General features: G+C 41.9%; 1 pseudogene; it reads right to left on the reverse strand.

Moving 5' to 3' along the window:
• Positions 1-16,023, reverse strand: part of LOC148024247 (uncharacterized) — an 89,374-nt pseudogene that overhangs the window by 16,293 nt on the left and 57,058 nt on the right.

Genomic DNA, 16,023 nt, shown 5'->3' on the forward strand with positions numbered 1-16,023 from the left:
TTGCATAACATTCTATACATTCCAAAATGTATTCACACCTAAGGATCTTAGAGTTGGAGTGGTCATTAGATTAGGTATCCTATGTTGTTGCAGCTCTAGAGTAGCTACTTGAGGTGCATCCATTTCATCAATCCAATTCTTAAAGGCTTTTCAAATTACTTTTTGCAAGATTTCTAATAGAATTGTGACATTTGTGAAGGCTAAGGATGCAATGATGCTAGGCTCAATCTTTTGGAACTAGAGTTGTCAATGCCCTATATTATATCTTGATCAGTGCATGGGTTTCTCCTATCATTGCTCTTGGTTTTATGACTCGTAGATATTTTCCCGAAGGTGTGTGAGGCAACAGGGGTGGACATGCATAACATGCTAGATAGGCTAGGGTTACTCATGTCCCCACCACTAGGCAATTCTTCTTGTGCTATCTTTTCCTAACATGCTAGATAGGGGCAGACATGCATAACATGCTAGATAGGCTAGGGTTACTCGTGTCCTCTCTACATCTAAGGCTAGCTTTCTTTCTTCATTCAATGCCCCTAATAGAAGTGCATGTATAATGATGAATGTGAAATCACATAATGAAAGGTAACACTAGTAGGGAGAACCGCCATATTTACATGAAAAGAAGTCACCTTTGTTCACCCCACTATCTCATTCCATCCTTCTTCAAATTAGAATTAGGAAAACTCTCACTTATGTACTTATAAATAAAGATGAAGGGACATTGATGCATATTAGTGTTTTTGAAGATATAAGTAAAAGCATGAATCTACACAAACCATGAAAGATCCACTAATCTTAAAGCTCTCTTGAATTTTAGTGAGCCATGAATGTCATGTGTAATCTTCAATTTTAATGTTTGAAGCAACCACACATTCGAAATGAGTCATTCCAAAGAATTGATAGATGGACAAGCCTAAGTAGTTCAAGAAAACCATATGAATTAATTGATGTAGGCACTATATACATGAACTTATAGAGGAAAATCTTACTATCTAAAAGATGTTGTGATGACTTTCCAATCATCATTGTCTTATTCACATCCATATCTAGAGCTTTATATATCCTAGACAAGCTTCTTAAAGACCGATCCTTCACATCATCTTCTCCCTTCTTCTCTTCTTGCACTTTCTCTAAATTTATATATATATATATATTAGAGATACACAAGAAAACCTATCTTTTTAGGTCAAAACATAATGTTGTTGATCCCTATCAAAAGAGTAGTTTATTTCACACCTTTTAAACTTCTCATCAATAAGATAATAGATGGTAATAAAAGTTATCTTAGGAGTAGTGGTTTCTTGGATCACATAATTGAAATGAAATTATTAATTGTGAGAGACTTTGCATTTCTACCATAAAATTTCATGTACTCCTCAAGCTTCTCTTCAAGATCTCCCAAGAGCTCTTGCAAATCAAAAGGGGCATTGAGCATATTCCTAATCATGTGCATAAAATTGGACGAGTTTCAAGTTTCCTAAAGAAAACCAAAGAGTTTATCATTACAATTGTCTTTCAAATTCTCTTGCTCGATTCCCTTAAGGGATAGGTTTCTCTTTGATATTCTAACCTTGCAAAAATAGACAACTACAAGGCATATCCTAATGAGCAAGAAAAGTTGAAAAATTAAGTGGGATATGCACACAACAAAAGCTTGACATATGAAATGTGAAATATGCAACCAATAGAGAACGCCAATATTAAACTCATGTTTCATACTACACAACCTAAGACAACTTAACTAACAATTGGTTTAGATGAAACATAGTTAGAAGTCAGAGAAACATACTCATCACTAAAAAAATTGGATTTCATAAGACATTGAGATAAAAAATGAGTTGGATTGATCACTTACATGGTGTGATTTGGTAATGGATGCTTACTTTTTCTTGCAATAGGACATAGGATAACTTTGCTTCACTCTAATGGTGATACAAGAAGATTGCATCTAGAAATGGTGACTTTTTGTGAGATGCTACTCTTAAAAGAATCCAAAAAAAGCATCTAATAATAGAGCTGTTATTCTTGGAACTTGTGTCAAAATGACATTTTTTCACCTAAAAAAGAGTTCTAATTTTTTTTTCTTATTTAAATGTAACTTTTCACACTTGAGGCTATTTTGGGATCTACAGAAAGTGGTTAATGAGAGTATCTATTATCAAACACCACTGTAATGAATGTTTTTTTTAAACTTGAAATAAAGTTGAGCATTTTATCCTAGACTTTCTAATAAAAACTCATTTTAACCTGGTCTTTCCAAGGGAAGCTCATTTTGAATAGAACAAGCTCTCCATCTCTAGTAAGAGTATCCAAGCAACACTCAACTCTCTATAAGAAAAATTCAATCCTCCAAGTTAAAAACTTTATCAAGTCCCTACATATGGCTGAAAGAATCTAATATTACTGGGTTTTTTATGCATACATGTTGAATGAAATATGATTGGATTAGTTGACCTTCTACATGTAGTCCAAGGCTCACATTCTATATGTATGAGTCCTCTTGCTTACTTGTGTTGCTTTTGTCATATGAAATGTAAAATAATATGCTTGCTTTGTCATTATTTTCATGTTTCATATGTTCTTTCATCAGACTTTGATGCCTATCTAGGTGAAATGTGATTTTAGGATCCTCTTATTGCTAGGTGTTGCTTTTGCATATCATACATTAATGTACAAATGAGTGGTTAGTAACTATATTTACTTATATTTTTTTTGTAGTTGGTGTGTTAACCTATGGCTAGAACTAAAGCTATCACAAGGAAGCAGAAGATTGATTCTAAGAACATTGATGAGAAAATCCATCCGTCCTCTAAGTATCCAATGTGCAAAAAAAACATAAGAGGAGATTTTCACAAGTTTGAGATGACTTTAAGAGATTAGGAAGGCAATGAAGGCTCTTGGTAATGCATTTCCAAAGGGTGGTCAAGGAGATTTGTGATAGGCATAGTCTCAATAGTTATAGGTGGATAAGAAGTGCCTCAATTGTATCCATGAGGTTATAGAGGATTTCTTAATTAAGTTTTTCTAGGATGTATATATTTGTGCTATCCATGCACATAGGGTGACACTTATAGATAAGGATATGATTATCTTAAGAACATTGAGATATAGATTCTCCAAGGTCTTAGAACTAGTTCCTTTTATAGATGAGAAGACATACAATATTCACTACAAGGATATCAGGCCATAGCGACACCGATTAGCAATGACAAATAGTGGTGTCGCTATTTGCGTCGCTATTAGTGTCGCAAATGCGACACTAATAGGGACGGTACCTAGAGCAAAAAAACGCAGGCCGAAACCTGAGCGCGTTACATTTTGCGCATTCACGAAAGAGAGCGAGAGGGAGAGCGACTGTCTTACTGAGAGGGAGAGAAAGAGAGAAAGAAGGCTTCTCACCGCCATCACCGCCGTTCGCGAAGAAGAGGAGGAGGTGTACGGAGGGCGAATAGGAACCGGTGTCGCGAAGAGGAGCCACCAAACCCTTCTTCGAGTCTTTACGGTGAGTGCATTCTCTCTCTCTTTTACTTGTTTTTTGTATAATTTGTGTATATTGAGAGAGGGAGAGGAAATGAGAGAGAAAGAGAGGGAGAGGGAGAGGAAATGAGAGAGGGAGAGGGAGAGGGAGGAAATGGGAGAGGGAGGGGGAGGGGGAGGAAATGAGAGAGGGAGAGGGAGTGAGACATTAAACACAATAGGAAAATGAGAGAGAGGGAGAGAAAGAAAGAAAAGAAAGAAAGTTATATTAACGTCTTCTAAAGACCAAAACTGGCCTATGAGACAAACTGTGATACAACTGATGAGGTCCAGCTATCCAAAATAAAAGTGCTAAATGAAAAGCTAAAAACTGGAAACTGAAAATACGGTGCTGTGAGTGTGATAAGTGTCGTGTATGTGTATGTGCGTATGTAGCTCTGGTACTCCAGATAATGGCTACAAAAGGGGAACAAATGTCGGCTGTGATAGGGGAACAATTGTCGGTTGTGATAAAGTAGTGCGATGTTATATGTAATAGATGCAGGGAGATATACTATCCTGGGATGTAGTAGTAGTCGTCGAAGTCGCTAATAGCAGGTGATCCCTCCTGGATGCAGGATGTGGTACATCGGCAGTGGACAAAGAGCAAACTCGAGATCTGAGATCCAATGTGTCGAGTGTCGTCGGATCTCAGTCTGCTGTCGATGTAGATCAAGAATCCTCCGGATCTCCTGTCGATGTGGCTGTGGGGTCCGAAACCCACGGATCCTCGTGCGGCGTCGGGTACGCTGGTCCTCAGCCTGCTGTAGTGTGAGCCCGGAGGTCTGGCTGGAGGCTAGTATAGTAGCTCTCACTCTGTTTGTCTGAAAGAACTGTGTAATAGTCGTCTGGGTGGGCCCCTCTCTGACTGGGACCCACTGTGTGCTCTGCTCTCTGATGTGCCATGCCTCTCCCAGAAAATGACCAAATGATCTCTGATCCATATCAGTCATACATCCCTGAAGTGAGCTGCTCAATGTGTATCTAGATCTCAACTCTGAGTATGCCGGGCATCTGAGAACAAAATGCTCCTCACTCTCCACCTCTGATCTGCAAAGGGGGCATATCCTCTCCTCCCGCGGGATGCCATTGGCTCTGCCACTCTCAATCATAAGCTGATGTGATGATACCCTAAGCTGTCCAATAAGAACTCTCAATCGATGTGGCATATAGATCTGCATATATCTCGGAATATCTATGAATCCCTGCTCTAATATCCTCAAGAACTGTGTATAATAATGTGCATCTTCGATGGCAGTGGCTATGCAGGGCTGACCCATGTCCTCTGTATATAAATATGCCATATCTCCTGTCTGATGACTCTGTTCCTCTCAGAGAGAGAGAGGGTGTAAGTGGGAGCCTGAGTATCATATAGAAGAGGTGGGAGTCTATCAATGTCCAGCCCATGTCTGTCAAACCAAGCTCTAGTCTGTGCATACCATGATGTGGTATCCCCCTCTCGAGCCATCTCCTGAGATGCCATATATTCTCTATATGCAATGCGATCTCTATCCATATCCTGAAATCTATGTAGGAAGCATACTATCTGAAATAATGCCTCGACTAGCATGGGCGGTGTGGCAAGCTCTGCTCGCACAATGTCATGTGGGACTGAGGCCTTGCTGCGAATCAATCTAGATATCATGATCACCTGAGGTCTCTCCATCAATGTCCATACATAATTGGCAAGGCCTGGCCCCCATGTAGCTGCTACATACATCAGTGCTGGAGTGACTAGAGTATCAAAGAGCCACCCCTTGGTGCAGGGCTCTTGGAAATGTGCCTGATGACACTGTTGCTCCATAAGAGCCAATGCTGAGTATCCTCTAGTGAGGCGGTCACGAGCTGCCTATGTCATCGAGAAAGTCCCTGAAGCTGCTGTAAAGGTGACTCCCAAATATACATATGATCTAGTGACCTCAATACTCCCTCCTGCTGCCATGAAAATAATCTGTCTGCATATCTGAGCTTATGTATGGAATATAAGAACCTTGGTTTTACCAAGGTTCACTGTCATGCCTCTCTGTATGCAAAAATCATCCAATGCTAATAAATGTTGTTGTAATCCCTGAGCTGAGTCAGAGACTAACACAATGTCATCTGCATATAGTAAGATATGAACTGTGGCTCCACTGAGATCTATACCTCCACCGGCTCGCTGTTGAATAAACTCTGCTATCTCATCAATGTATAGCCCAAATAGAGCCGGTGAGAGTGGGCATCCTTGCTTCACACCAATGGTGCTCACAAGGGGATGTGATATACCTCCCGGACATCTGATTCTGCTAGTAACCCGCTCATATAGTGCATAAATACCCCACATCGTGTCATCATCCGCCCCCAGATCAAGTAGGCGTCTGAAAAGCCTCTCTCTCAGAACCGTGTCAAAGGCTTTGCGGAAATCCACAAAGCAACAGTACAATCTCTATTTCTTCACTTGTGTCTGGTCGATCAGACAACGGAGAGTGAAGATGTGGTCTATGGTAGAAAATTCCCGTCTGAACCCTGCCTGTCCGGGTGTGCGCATGCACTCTCTCTCTGCCAGCGTGCTGAGCTCCTCCTCCATCACCGTGCCATAAAGTTTGAACAAAACTAGCCCAATCATGATGGTCCTATATGTGTTAGGATCCATAGGATCCCGTGACTTGTGGATAGGTACAATGGTGTGCTTTGTCCACGAGTCAGGGAACCCCTCAGACAATGCACGGTTGAAGACGTGAGCAATGAGTGGAGCCAACGTGTCTCTGCCACATATAATATGCTCTACCTGAAGATCAAACTGGTCTTGAGCGCGGCCATGCTGTAACCGTGAGATAGCATGTTTCACCATACTAGTGGTGAAAAAGGATGAAATACCTAGTCTTGGTGTACATGGTGTGGGTAACAGCGGTTGTGTGGGTACATGATATAAACTCTGTGCGTATCCATGCCATAATGTAGGGTCATGTATCAGTGTGGGTGAGCGTGATTCTCTGATCTGCCTCCATGCCTCTGCACAATCTCTGCTCATAAGAAGGTGGTATATATCCCAATATCTCTCCTCTTCCCATTCCCGCTTTTTATGGCGGGTCAAGCGGTGCATGCGTCTCTGGGCTTGTCTGTGTGTGATCTCTCCTCTGGCCTCCAAATCGCGTAGCTGTCGACGTAGATCTCTGCACTCATCATCATACCACCTGTTCTGTGGCATGGTACTGGTCCGAGGGGGGTGCGTGTATGTTTGATGTGGAAAACTGAGTGTCATGCAGAATGCATGTGATATCAGTGGTCAGTGTATCAAGGGGTGCGTATGGATCAAGTGACGTGATGTGCTCCTCCAGATGCTGTGAGTAAACATGTGAGAGCTCATGAGTGAAGTGTATGGTAGTATGCATGTGGGGTATGATATCTGCAGGTGGTGATGGTAATGAGGTGAGGAGTGAGAAACTGAGAAAGGTGTGATCGGCACCAAGTGGAAGTCTCCCAAGGCCAAAGGACTCAATAGTATACATCCCATCGATCAGTCTGAGCAGATAATCTACAGTACTCTCGCCCCCCCATGTGGGAAGCATGTAGGACCTCCTAAATATGGCCATCGTGCTATCCCATTATAAATAATGAGATGATGTCTACTACCAAGCTCAAGTAAATGCCCTCCATACCCTGTGGCGTCTGGCCCAGTATCTGCTGACTCCCTATTGATCCCCAACTCCACAGGGTCTAATGCTCTCATGATCTCTGGCTGCTCCATATCAAAACTCTCACACTGTCGGCTTTGTGTGCGCTCGTTGAAGTCCCTCATAAGGAAGACCTCACCCAAACTAGAATACAGAATAATGTCCTCTGAGAGTTGTGAATAAGGGGAGGGGGAATCTCTGGCCTGAATATCACCCTGCGTAGTAGCATATCTGGACCCTCGTGGTGAAAAGTAGCATACTGCCATATAGATCCATCTCTCATCTGATATCTGCACTCTGATCCATATGTAACTGGCCTCCTCATCTCGTCTCACTGACTGGATATGTCTCTGTATCCCTTGATGGAATAGAACTGCCACCCCTCCTGAGCCCCTAGATGTGCTCTGCCTAGTAGTAGCCCGATATGTAGATACCCACTCAAATCCTATAATGCGTGGGAGCCCTCTCTTTGGGCTCTCATGTGTCTCTGTGAGGCATATAACATCATGGTCGAGTAAAATCTCCTCAAGTCTGTCCGGTCGTGACCATAGGGAGCCATTGCAGTTCCAAACTGCCACGAGAGAGAGGGAGGAAATGGGAGAGGGAGAGGGAGGAAATGAGAGAGAAAGAGAGGGAGAGGGAGAAGGGGGAGGAAATGGGAAAAGAAGAGGGAGGGAGACATTAAACATAATAGGAAAATGAGAGAGAGGGAGAGGGAGGAAATGGGAGAGGGAGAGAGAGATAAAGAGAGGGAGAGGGAGAGGGAGGGAGACATTGAACATAATAGGAAAATGAGAGAGGGGGAGGGAGAGGGAGGGAGAAGAAATGAGAGAGGGAGAGGAGAGAGAAAAAATGAGAGAATGAGAGGAGAGAGAAAAAGAGAGAAAATATGTTAAACATAATAGGAAAAGAGAGAAAGAGAGGGAGAGGGTGAGGGTGAGGGAGGGAGAGGAAATGAGAGAGAGAGAGGAAGAGAGAAAAGGAAATGAGAGAGGGAGAGGAGAGAGAAAAAAAATGAGAGAGAGAGGAGAGAGAAAAAGAGAGAAAAATCATTAAACCTAATAGGGAAAGAGAGAAAGAGAGGGTGAGGGTGAGGGAGGGAGAGAAAATGAGAGAGGGAGAGAAAGAGAGAAAAGGAAATGAGAGAGGGAGAGGAGAGAGAAAAAAATGAGAGAGGGAGAGGAGAGAGAAAAAGAGAGAAAAATCGTTAAACCTAATAGGGAAAGAGAGAAAGAGAGGGTGAGGGTGAGGGAGGGAGAAAAAATGAGAGAGGGAGAGGAGAGAGAAAAAGAGAGAAAAATCATTAAACCTAATAGGGAAAGAGAGAAAGAGAGGGTGAGGGTGAGGGAGGGAGAGGAAATGAGAGAGGGAGAGAAAGAGAGAAAAGGAAATAAGACCTTACAATAAGCTCATCCTAGGCTCATAGGGGTTAGGCCGATCCTCAACAAACCTAAGGGATATATGGCTAGAGAACCCTAGCACACTTGCGTCTCCTAGCATAATATTCTTCCTACAAAGAGACCTCTCATACATGGGGCTTGTCCTAGCCTCCACCACGCAAGTATACAACGAAGGAAATCAGCCTATCAGTTAGAAAAACATTCATTTTTCATAACATAAATCCAAAAATAACTTTGGATATTCCATAAAAATCAATCTCTTCTTAAAAAGACAAATACAAAAAACTAAAACAACATCATTCATATGCTTCGCAAAACTAAAACAATATCACCACAATATCTCTTAGGAAACTCATCTTCAACTATGAATTTTAATTAAAAAATATAATATAAAATCGCAAGGAATGGCACTCTTTTATCATTAACCCTCTTTCTTCCTTAGAATAGTCTTAGGAACAAATTTCTGCACTAACAAGCATATATTTGAGCATAATAACTATTTTAAGGTTTATTCCATGAGTAGTAGTAGTATATATGCAACCATCAAGCTAGAAATCATGCTTTGGTATTTGTGGAGATTCCAATCTCATGCCCTCATAGAGATTGTAGTGTGCAATAATGTGGAGAGAAGGTGGGTGAGTTATAAATGATAAATGAGAATTCTATTGATGATGAAAAGAAGATGAGGTGAATCACCAATTCTATTCTTAGTAAGTGCAACCTACCCATAGTATGGCATCCATGACTGATTGAAATCAGTAAGACTTTGAAATCCTACCTCGAGTATTATAACTATTGTTTTGTGGTGGATTTTCTTGCCATAATTCAATGTCAATTTGTGCTTGTGTTTTCCACGATGTGTTGACTATGGGTGTCAAATGCTCTAGTCAGATCTCTCTCTCTTTCTCCTCTCTCTTCTCTCAACCCTTCTCTCTTCCTCAATCATCCCTCTTTCTCTCTTCCTATACTCTCCCTAAATCCTTCTCTCTCCCCCTATCTCTTTTCTCTCTCTATCTCTCTTTCTATTTCTACCTCTCTCACTTCTCTCCTCTTCTTCTCTAAATTTACTCTCTCCCTAACTCTTGTCTCTCTCTTCATCTCTATATAAGTAGTTGTAGTCGTAGTCATGGTCGTGGTTGTGGTCATGGTCATGGTTGTGATTGTAGTCATGGTCGTGGTCGTGGTCGTGGTCATGGTCATGGTCATGGTCATAGTCATGGTTGTGGTTGTCGTGGTCGTGATCGTGGTCATGGTCGTGGTTGTGGCCGTGGCCATCATAGTCATAGTCATAGGCATAGTCGTAGTCGTGATCGTGGTCATAGTCGTAATGTAGAAAAAGAGAGAGAGATGGAAGGAGATGAGAACAATTTAAGAAAGAAAAAAAGAATGATAAAACAAAAACAAATTGTTTGTTGTAACGTAGGCAAAATGAAAAACGATGAAGGTCTTGTTGTTCAAGATCGCGAGGCGTATCTTAATCAGCGTGTCCCATGTCCTTGCTTTCAATGAAAGTTGGCAATTAGACGAAAACGTCGATTGTATATAGAACATATACGTCAATTCGACGAGTTTCAATCTGAGATCATTGATCAGGCGATTGTAGATTTTCAGCAAATGGTAAGAAAAGTTAATATCAATCATGCATTGTACTCGCAAGCTAATTGAATACCATATACAATAAGATTGGGTGTGGCTGGCAAAAATTTTCTATCCAGGGAGGTGACGCCTCGTCCCAAGGAGGAGTGCACCCTTTGTGACCAATTAGAAGAGTTCGTGGGCGTGCAATTGATGGAGTGCATGATCCAATCCACCACTTACAAGGCACTACCCAATCTATACCATCAATGCTAGAGGAGATAGGTAGCCTTCTAGACCTACCTACAATCTTGAAGCTTGAGATGGAGGCAATGATCGATGCATTGATTCCCATGGATGTCGAGATTTTTGATCCGCTCAGAGAGGAAGCATCCATACCATTATATGATGGATGCCGAGTATCTCACCTGAAGACACTGCTTGCACTCTTAAGTGTGCAAGCAAAATACGGGTGGAGTGATGCGAGTGTGACCGAGTTGTTTAGGTACCTTGTACATACGCTTCGTTGATTTCTTTTCACCACTATTATTAAAAACATTTGTGCTTTTTTAAGGTGTTTTATGATTTTTTAAAGGTTATTGAAATATTATATATTACCACCTGCAAATACCATTCCTAAGTCTTGTGATGATGCATGACATGTTTTACGAAAGCTTGGCATGGACTACAACAACATCCATGCATGTATCAAAGATTGCATACTGTTTCGAGGAGAATACGAGACTATGGAGACATGTCCAAAGTGTGGTGCTCACAAGTATTAACAGGACTTACAAGGGCAAACTATCCCTCAAAAAGTTCTCAGAAACTTTCTGCTTATCCCCCGCATAAACCACATGTCTCATACGTCCGGCATGGTGAGCTTGACAACGTGGCATGCACAGAATAGGTCCACAGATGGAGTTCAACGAATATCAGCGGATTCACGCGCATGGATCCACATTGACTCTACCTTCCCAGGCTTTGCGTGAGAGCCAAGGAATCTTCGACTCGATCTTGCAATGGATGGTGTGAACCCATTCGGTCTGCACTCAACTTCTTACAGTGTGTAGCCTATAGTCCTTGTCAACTACAATATCCCTCCATGGCTTTCTATGAAGAAAGGGTATCTCATCATTAGCTTACTCTTCCTCGGCCGCTATAAAGTCAAAAATATGGACGTGTATCTTCCTCCATTAGTCAATGAGCTTAAGATTTTGTGGGAGGAGGGGGTCACCACACAAGATATGAGCAAGCGCGATGGTCGACGGTCCGCCAATATTCGAGCCATTCTCATGTGGACGATGCATGACTTTCCAGGATTCGGAGAGTGCTCAGGTAAATAGGCTTCTGTTCTCGTTGGTAATATCTATATTTTATCTCGTTTAAGCTTGTATTCACTGGGTCGTGGTATTGGAACAGGTCTGGTTACCTCAGGTTATCATGCATGTCCATTGTGCGGGCCACAGCTAGACTCCCGAAGGTCACGAACCATGAAGAAGACGGTATATCAAGGACACGCCGCTTTCTTGCCAGAGGGTCATGAACTCAGGGAAGGTTTTCTTAGACGACCTCCAACACGTATGAACGCCGCAAGCTGGTACGAGTTGAAAATGGTCCAAGCGGAGTCACATCCAAATGGAATGCCATGGTTCTCAGTTTTCTACGAGTTGCCATATTGGACCCACTTACAGATCAACCACTTGTTGGATCCCATGTATATTTTCAAGAATGTGGATAGCTTGCTATGGGACCACATCATAGGAAAGAGAGACACTATAGGGGCATGAATGGATTTGAAGGAGGTAGGCAAGATGGAAGCGCTTTGGCCGGAGTCGAGTTTTGATTGTCGTGTGTAGCTACCACACACTCCTTGGGTTTTGTCCACTAAAGAAGAGCGCATTGTGAAGCAAGTAGTCAAGTCTATCCGCACTCTGACGGGTATGATGCATTCTCTCAAGTTTGCATTTTCTAAAGACGACCAATTATTAGGGCTAAAATCCCATGACTGGCATAAGATATGTCAGGTTTGTACTACGAATGGATTGCAATTGGCATGCGCATTTTGCTATTTGGAGTGTAGCCATTGTTCATAATGCTTTCTCATTTGTGGCAGTTTGTACTACCGATCGCGATCGCAGGATGTCTTACTCCAGAAATACGCAGGGCCATATATAAATTGTCAACTTTGGTGCAATGGATCTCACAAAAGGAGATTAAGACATCCTCTATTGAATTCGTGAGGCGGGGAGCAGTGGAGACGGTTTGTCTCTTTGAGAAATACCTGCCTACCAGCATGCTCACGATACAAATCCATCTTCTTGTGCATCTTGTAGATGAAGTGGAGATTGTTGGACTTGTCCATACGCAATGGATGTTCTTCTTGGAGCGCTTCATGAAAACCCTGAAAGGCTTTGTGCGATAACGAGCTCGGCTTGAAGGTAGTATGGCTGAAGGTTCGTTGGTGTCTGAGGCGCTAGTGCATATTTTGTCAAGATTGTGGGAGAGAAGTAAGGAGTCTCACTTGTAGTTTTCTTGCTTGCACAATGGGGGAATACACACAAAGGTGGAGGCTGAAAATAGTTTTCCTCTTCTTAGTTGTGTAAGCCAAAAAGAACACTGATACAAAGAAATAGAAGAACCCTATATATGGGTCTCAAACCAAACTCAACTAACTAAGGTGGCATACTAACTGAGCCATGAACTAGAGTAGATAAGGATAGCTGTCATGTAGCTATTATTCATAGGCGGTGTACCAACCGCATCTGCAACTGATACATCGGTGACATAAATACACAACGGTCACCCTGGCATATCACGAGTGGAGCTCGATATCTCAACACTCCCCTCGAGCTCAATCCCAATTCCTACACACCAAGCAGGTCTCTGAACTTGCGCAGCTTTCCTAAGCCCAATGCCTTCATGAATATGTCAGCTACCTGATCCTCTGTGCTGACATAAACTAGATCAATAAGACCTAGTAAAATCTTCTCCCGCACATAGTGATAATGCACGTCAATGTGCTTTGTTCTAGCATGATAGACTGGGTTTTTTTCCAAGTGTATACTACTCATGTTGTCACAATAAATGACAACTCGCCCTCTGTAGGCTGATGCATATCATAAAGTAGCTTATGCAACCAAGCTACCTCACATGCAGCCATTGCTGTGCCCCTGTACTCAGCCTCTTTGCTTGACAAGGCAACTGTAGGTTGTTTCTTGCTGCTCCAAGTGACTGTAGCACTCCCAAAAGAGAACACATATCCACTGGTTGATTGTCTATCAGAAATACTACCAGCCCAATCAGCATCAGTGTATCCATGCAACTGTATCTAAACCCCAGTCTCATAAAGTAGTCCATACTGCAATGTGGACTTCACATACCTGAGTATGTGTCTAGCCGCATCCAAATGCGGTTTCCTTGGAGCCTGCATAAACTGACTTACCAGTCCAACAACATAGCTCAAATCTGGCATGGTAATAGTCGTATAAATCAAGCTTCCTACTATGCGTTTGTACATAGTAGGGTCTTCCAGAAGCTCACCTGCATCTACACTCAGCTTCAAATTCTGCTCCAAAGGAATTGAAATAGGTTTACAGCCTGTCATCCCATATTTGGACAGCATGTCCAATCCATACTGCCTCTGCAAGAGCTGTATCCCACTTGGTGATCTAATCACCTCAATGCCCAAGAAATAATGCAGCTCTCCCAAATCCTTCGTCTCAAACTTTTGCTTCAATAGCATTTTCACATGAAGGAAATCTTTATCACTGTCACCTGTCATAATCAAATCATCAACATAAATGACAAGTAGCATAATACCTTTCTCTATTTTTCTCACATAAAATGAGAAGTTTGCCTTGGAAATCTGAAAGCCAATAATGACAAGATATTGTCCTATCTTGTCAGACCATGCTCTAGGTGCTTGCTTCAAGCCATAAAATGCTTTCTTCAACCTGCAAACAAACTCAGGATGAACAGCATGCACATAACCTGCTGGCTGCTCCATATAGACCTCTTCTTGCAAATCACCATGCAAGAAGGCATTCTTTACATCCATCTGATGTAAAGACCATTCCTTTGATGCAGCCATAGCAATGACTGCTCTTACGGTTGCCATCCTTGCAACCGGACTGAATGTTTCTTTATAATCAAGGCCATATGTTTGTGCATACCCCTTGACTACTAATATTGCCTTGTATCTGTTCACAAAACCATCTGCATTGTGCTTCACCTTATAAACCCACTTACAGCCAATTGCATTCTTACCTTTAGGTAAAGGTACCAATTCCCATGTAGCATTTTCTTCCAAGGCATCAATTTCTTCATCCATGGCTTTCTCCCATTTTTCTTTTCCCATGGCTTGCTCAAAAGAAGTGGGTTCTGGTTCCTGTATCACTTTGACCATATATGCATAGTGAATGGCTATAAATCCATCATATTTCAGCCTATCCACAGGATACCTAGTTCTCGTAGACCTGCGCAAAGTAGGTTCACTCCCAGGTGCTCTCAAAAAATCCCTCGTCTTCCTTACTCCAGGTGTAACAATAGAAGGAATACCCAACTCATCATCAATGCTCTGTTTTGAGCCACTGGATTCACCATCCACATAAGAGTGACCTGCATTCACATCAAACATGGGCTGATCTACCTTCTCTTTTCCTTTTCGTGATACCTGCATACCACTATCTGCATTGCTTTGAGAAGATTCTCCTGATCTCAATCTGCCTGTCCATGGTGAAGAATGTGAACCACTGCTAGAGGACGCTCCAGGTCCACTAATATCTTGTGACTGCTGCTGTGAATTCTGTGCAGCATTACCATTTTGTGCATCTACATTATCAATCAAATTTACTGGTTTATACCAGCTACTCATCTCAAAAAAAACAATATCTCTGCTTATTGTAAACTTACGAGTAGAAGGGTTATAGCATCTATACCCTTTTTGCTGCAGAGAATAACCAATAAAGATGCACTTCTCAGCTTTTGGATCCAACTTGGATCTCAACCCATCTGGCACATGAACATAGGCAATGCAACAAAAAATCTTCAAATGAGAAATATCAGGTTTCCTACCAGTATACCTCTCCTCTCGAGTCATCCCATGTATTGTTGCAGTGGGAGTCCTGTTCATTATGTAGACTGCTGTAGCAACTGCTTCAGCCCAGTAAGAATCTGGCAAGTCTTTTTCGTTGAGCATGGCATGAGATACCTCTCCAATATGCGTGTTTTTCCTTTCTGCAATTCCATTTTGTTGTGGGGTATGACTGCATGAATATTGCTGCTTTATGCCATGCTCCTGTAGGAACCTTGCAAAATCATTTGAGAGGTACTCTCCCCCTCCATCTGACCTTAGGCATTTTATTTGCAGGCCTGTTTCTTTTTCAACCATAGCTTTAAGAGTTTTGAAATGCCCAAACACTTCGCTTTTCTTTTTCATAAAATACACCCAAACTTTTCTGCTATAGTCATCAATAAAAGTGACAAAATAATGACAGCCTCCAAGAGATGCAGCTTTAGTAGTCCACATATCAGAGTGGATTAATTCCAATGGCTTTTTACTCTCTTGAACATGTCTAGGAAATGGTTTCCTTGCTTGTTTTCCAAACTGACAAGCTTCACATACCTTATGCATTTCTGCAACCTTGAATTTAGGCAATCCTGCAACAATATTTTGGGCCTGCATTGATTTAAGTCGTTGTACATTAACATGACCAATGCGTTTATGCCAGATATCAATATCTGCAACTACACCGGTCCCATGTGCAAACATTGCTGCACTCAATTCAGGCATGTCTGCATCCAATGTAAACATTCTACCCTTCTTATTTCCTTTTGCTATCAAGAGACCTTTATTTTTCATATCCTCAACAAAG

Source organism: Lygodium microphyllum, chromosome 15 (assembly GCF_053477565.2).
Source record: "Lygodium microphyllum isolate KBCC chromosome 15, Lygodium_microphyllum_v1.1.10, whole genome shotgun sequence".
Taxonomy (NCBI): Eukaryota; Viridiplantae; Streptophyta; class Polypodiopsida; order Schizaeales; family Lygodiaceae; genus Lygodium; species Lygodium microphyllum.